This window comes from Adiantum capillus-veneris, chromosome 8 (genome assembly GCF_014529385.1).
Source record: "Adiantum capillus-veneris isolate H3 chromosome 8, ASM1452938v2, whole genome shotgun sequence".
Lineage (NCBI taxonomy): Eukaryota > Viridiplantae > Streptophyta > Polypodiopsida > Polypodiales > Pteridaceae > Adiantum > Adiantum capillus-veneris.
In genome coordinates this window covers 68,980,178-68,986,349 of record NC_140938.1, presented here as the reverse complement: position 1 = coordinate 68,986,349, position 6,172 = coordinate 68,980,178, and the positions used below count along the sequence as shown (strand labels likewise).

Genomic DNA, 6,172 nt, shown 5'->3' with positions numbered 1-6,172 from the left:
TACCATCAAGATTTCTCTTGCGGTGGTCTCACTAGAAAAGTGACCTCCAGCTAATCCAGCATGTGCTTGTTCTATAATCGGAATATACTCGCCTTCATTTGCACAAAGACACAAATGTTGATCCTTACCTCTCCGATGCAATTGGTTCCCAATAAGAGCATAGTCTCTTGCTTCGGTTTCAATTGCTCTTTGACGACGTTTACTCATATCCTCAGAAAATGTTTGGCTTGATAAGTAAGTAACTAGATAGTTACTCCACTTAGGAACAAGTGACATTTGAAACAATGTTACATGATGTATGGGTGTTTGTTTTTTACATTGAGGACAATCCTTTACAAAAGTTCAAACATCACTCCTCATAGTCAGCCAAAATACTCCAAGTCTCAAGATCCGTTACATAGTTTGGTCTTCCGCAAAGTGAAGTCCTACTATGGTAACATATGCTTGACTTAGGTACTGTTGTTTTTCTTCAGGATTAATTCATAATAGCAATATTCCGTCTCGATTTCTTTTGTATAGCCTACCAGCTAGAAATTGATATATAGCCGATTGCTCGATTAATCTAATAGTGATAGGAAGTGGTATTTGTGAATCCACTTGAGCTATTGTCATCAATGACACAATGTTTTTCAACCATCGAGGTATCATTTCCATGGAGAACAAATAGGCATCTGGTAAATCATCGTCTACCCCTTTAGATGATTCTCCTGAAATAATCCTTGACAAATGATCTGCTCGTTGATGTGTAGTGCCCTTTTTTACAACCATAGTGAAATCAAATTCCAAAAGAATGATGAACCATCTCATTATTCTTCCTGTGCTACATGGTTTGTTGTCCAAATACAATAAAGCTTGGTGGTCTACAAAGAACACAAACTTGTTGGCTAATAGGTAATGTCTATACTTTTTAACGGCATAGATCATTCCTAGTCCTTCCCTTTTGGTGGTGGTGTAGTCCTTTTCCACCATGTTCAACTGTCGCCTAGCATAAGAAATAGGAAAGTCAATTTTCTCGTCTCTTGGTTGAGCTAGTATACAACCTATAGCACTCGGTCCACTCACAGTGTGTTTTCAATCTATACATGAGTTTTGCAATTATAGCATACATGTAGATGAACTGTCGGTAATATCCACAATGCCCCATGAAGGCTTGTACCCCCTTGACTGTTGTTGGTCTAGGCAAATCAGCAATGACATGAATTTTTTCAATATAAGTAGCTAGGCCATTTTTAGACACTATATGTCGAAGAATTTTTCCTTGTCTACCCATGAATGTGCACTTTTCAGGATTTAAGCAAAATGATCAACCCGGATTGATGAATGTACGCATAGATCATCCATATGTACTTCTAATAATTTCCTAAGATATTCTTTAAAAGCATGGCTCAGCAACCTTTGAAATGTGGCTAGAGCATTAGTTAACCCAAATGGCATAACCCGATAGGCAAATATACCCCATTCTGTTGCAAAAGCAGTTTTATGCTGATCTTTTGGGTCAACCAAAAATTGATTGTATCCCAAAAAGGCATCTAAGAAGCTGTAAGCTTCTTTTCTTGCAACTCGTTCTAAAACATGCTCAGTGATTGGAAGAGGAAAGTTGTCCCTAATGGTAGCTGCATTCATCATTTTGAGATTAACACACACTCGTAATTTTCCATTCTTCTTGGGTACTACCACAATTGGAGACACCCAATCTGTGTGTTCAATTTTGTAAATGAATTCGGCTTCCTTTAGTTTTTCAATCTCTTCTTTTATCTTCCTGGAAAATGTTTTATTATACATGTATGGCCTTTGTCTACTTGGTTTTGCATCATCTCTCATGAGTCTTACCATACACCGAGCAAGCTTTACCGATCGAATGGGAAAATCGAGCACGAAACACTCAAAACAATTAAACACTAGTTTTAGACAAGATATCTTGTCCTATGTCCATGCTGACGATGTGGGCACTTGGTTGTAGCACATTGCATGCCTTACAAATTCTTGATAGGTGCATTGTTTAAATTGGATGACTTTTGTTCAAATACCACCATATGAGTTGACAATAGGTATACCACTGATCACCACTTCCTCTTCTTGATTTTTATGGAGCCACGGGATGAGAATATTGGAAAACATCACACACATTCCCTATGGCTCAAGTGCCTAATACAACCATCCCTTATCTATATAAATATTCAAAAGGCACTCTATACCACATGAAGACTATTGGCAACCTATTTAGGTGTATCAACCACTGCTGTTAACTAGACCTTTTTGAAATAAAGTATCTTTAAGCTATTATTAGGAGGAATAAACATGTATTCCACCATAGACAAGATCTTTTAAAAATCTTTCTCCTTTACTATTTTGGAGGCTAACAATTAGGAGATTTTTTATCGTACTCTTCTATTTAAGCCTGATGGACATCCTTAATGCCGGATTGCAAGGAAGAAACTGAGAGGCAGCATAACTCTCTCTCTCTCTCTCTCTCTCTCTCTCTCTCTCTCTCTCTCTCTCTCTCTCTCTCTCTCTCTCTATCTATCTATCTATCCATCTATCTTTCTTGAAGCACCTCGTCTTCTCTCTTCTGTGTATGTTTTACCTAGTTGTTCTCTTAAAGAGGAGTCTAATCATTAATAGAGATTTTTAGTACAAAAAACGAGTAGTAGAGGAGGTCCAATTTTGGAAAAGGAGGAATGAAAGGAGACCTTTTGAGATTCCATCTCTCTCTCTCTCTCTCTCTCTCTCTCTCTCTCTCTCTATTATAAGCCAATGTGGGCGATTGCCAGTCCATGATAGCATTTAATTTCAATCAAAGTGGTTGATACATATTTTATAAGGGTGTTTTTTCCAGTTGCTTGAGTACTTGTACACACAAAGAGAGAGAGAGAGAGAGAGAGAGAGAGAGAGAGAGGTGACAAACAGTATATTAGGACTTATCACTTGTTGTTTCAGTCATGTTATCTGCTCTCGACATGCTAAAAGCAACCGATACCATTCGTTGGGTGCAAATTCTTTACCGATGTGTAATCACATGATGATAAGTGCCCAATATGCGGGTAGGGCAGGCTCTCTCTCTCTCTCTCTCTCTCTCTCTCTCTCTCTCTCTCTCTCTCTCTCTGCCCTACCCGCATAAGTGCCCAATATGCGGGTAGGGCAGGCTCTCTCTCTCTCTCTCTCTCTCTCTCTCTGAGCCATCCGTCCATCTATGTCTAAGTGATGGCTATGTACTTTCTATCATGGCAATGCAAGATAAGCAAAAAGAGGGGACTCAATGAGAGAGTCTATCATCAACTTAAAGCTATGGAAAATAAAGTATTATGCATGATCGAGGGTGCACCAAGGAAGTTGTAAGGTTGTGGTGGCACGAGGATTAGTTATCAGTTATTTTGATAGATAACTAAGCCGACATCGTGGTCACACACAAGCGAGCTGAAGCTTAGTAGAATGGAGTCCTATTTTTGCAGCTATGCCAATTTAAGCATAGTAGCAAAACTATGCCGATGATCTTTTTAATTGTAGTCTGATCATTGACAACCTTTTCTTCAACGCATAGACGTGGAAGCAGCGCAGAGGTTCTCAACTTGTCATTACTACAAAAATTTATCTCTCTCTCTCTCTCTCTCTCTCTCTCTCTCTCTCTCTCTCTAACCGATTCTCCATCCATGTCCCAGTTGCATTTGCCTTTTTTATGATGCACCTGACCACGTCTGTGGCGCATGACGATGCAGGAGCTTAGTTTAATGGCTTAGTTTTCGCTAACTAGAAACTAGGCCCAGTATGACCATGCCCTAAGTGAGAAATGAAATGAACATCGAATGCACGATGCATGCGACTCACACAAGCCTTCATTTGCGCTGCGCATGCAAGGCCATGCAAAAGCGGCTGGCCGTAGCCAGTGACCTACATCCACAACTTTTTTTAGGCACAACCTGCAAACGGGAAAATAGTTGACATGATTTATTAATCATTTGAAAACTTCTCTAGACAGTCCGCGGCGCCGCGGACTGTTTTCAGGAGGTTTTGAACATCTTTCAGACGAGAGAACGAGAGAGAGAGAGAGACAGAGAGAGCGCGCCTGGCAAGAGCTTGGTGGAGAGAGAGTAGCGAGCGAGGAGAGCAGCAAAGATTGTAGCCCTTGCAAGTTCTTCTTCCCTGTTGTCCAGGCCCGAGCTCTTGGGATAGGCCATTGCCGCCTCTACGTCCCTGTCGTCCTCTTCTCGTAGAAATGACAGCCCTCGAAGGTTCTTCTTCCCTGTTGTCGAGGCCCAAGCTCTTGGGACAGGCCATTGCCGCCTCCACCTTGTCTTTATGTACTCTTCTTGGGTCTCCTCCCCATCCCCCGCCATTGTGGTATGTTAGGCAAGAAGAAGCCCAAGCCTTCCCCCAATGCCGCCAAAGCCGTCCCTCGCTAATGAGGAGCTTGCAAAGCGGTACGGTCCATCCACCTCCCTGAGGGTTTGTTAGCCAGATTTAACGTGTCTGCCTATCTCACTGCGGAAATCCCTGGAGACTATGGATTTGATCCCTTGGGTCTTAGCAAGAAACCGGCAGACTTTGACAAGCACCAAGCCTATGAAATCATCCATGCGAGGTGGGCAATGTTGGGAGAAATTGGTTGTTTCCTCCCTGAGGCAGTCTGATTTATTTGTGAGAGAGAGAGAGAGAGAGAGAGAGAGAGAGGACCATGCCTGCGCATCGAAGGAGACGTGCTACAGCCAGTGACTGCAGCGGAGAATATTTCCAATGATTTGATCATTTTAAAACTCCTTAAAACAGTCCACGGCGACGCGGACTGTTTTGAAGAGTTTTTTGGACCTCTTTCGGACGCGAGCAGGCCTTAAAAGTTGGGTCAGAGGAGAGAGAGAGAGAGAGAGAGAGAGAGTTGAGCATCTCGTGTCATCTTGTTTTGTTTCTGCAACCGATCTGATTTCGAGCTCCTCCATCGCCATGTATTTCAAAGTTTCAAGGAACCATGGCCATTGGCCGCCAACCCAAGGGAGTTCTTAAAATCAATATTTGTGACAAGCAGGTGGGACGCATCATAATGAACCTTTATGCTGTCATTACTCTCAAAAATGTCGAGAACTTTAGGGCTTTAATGTGTAATAGAGAGAAAGCTTCATGCAAGTCTGACAAACGTTGGCAGTTCAAGGGCTCATTTTACAGGGTGATTCCAAACTTCATGTGCCAACAATGTTCAAGAAAAATCATTTTTCCAAACGCACAAAATTCTTTTCCTTGAATTTGCCAAGAGGAAATTTTTAAAAATTAGGTTATTTTTTTGGGTCTTTGTACCATTTTTCTATATTTTGAGACAGAATTTCTCCTTTTCGCTTTGCTCTCTACGAACATTTTTTAAATTGAAAGCGGCATGATATTAAGTTGAGACAGATTTTTCTTGAACATTATGTGCCAACAAGGAGGAGACTTCACCCATGGGGATGGAACTGGCGGGGAGTCCATCTATGGGGCTACGTTTTCCGATGGGAACTTCATCAAGAAACACACTGGCCCTGTTGTGCTCTCCATGGCCAATGTCGAGCCCAACAATAACGGCTCGAAGTTTTTACTGTACATTGTCCAGACTGAGTGGCTCAACGAAAAGCATGTTGTATTTGGACGTGTTGTTGAGGGCATGGATGTGGTGAAGAACATTGAAACTGTGGGCTATCCGAGTGGCAAAATGCAGTCCTCCTCCTCACTGTTTACCATTTTTCATCATCTTTCTTCTTATGGCTATCCATTCTTTTTTCGTCTTTTTTTGCATCATCTTTTGTGCATGTCTTCTCTAGCACGATGGCTCAGAAATTGATTGGAGAGAAGATCTCAAAGTTCAAGAAGCATAATTCCCTTTGACAAAGATGGCGATGGAAATATCACCACCAGAGAGCTTGGTACTAGGATGCACTCACTTGGACAAAACACAATAGAAGTAGAGCTACAGGACGTGATCAATGAAATGGATGCAGATGGAAATGGAACGATCAATTTTCTCGAGTTTTTGAATCTAATGTCTTATAAGATGATGGATACCAACTCTGAGGAGAAGTAGGACAAAGCATTCAAGGCTTTTATATGTCATCCACAAATTTGACTACAAGTCCAAGTCTAGCTGATGAAAAATCTAGGAGAGAAGTTGACAGATAAGTAGGTTGATAAAATGATTTGAGAGGTAGATGTTGATGGA

The 6,172-nt window shown here is 41.5% G+C and overlaps 1 pseudogene; it reads left to right on the top strand.

Moving 5' to 3' along the window:
* Positions 1-4,371: 4,371 nt before the first annotated feature.
* On the top strand, positions 4,372-5,797 carry LOC147452318 (uncharacterized; annotated as a pseudogene).
* Positions 5,798-6,172: the final 375 nt, after the last annotated feature.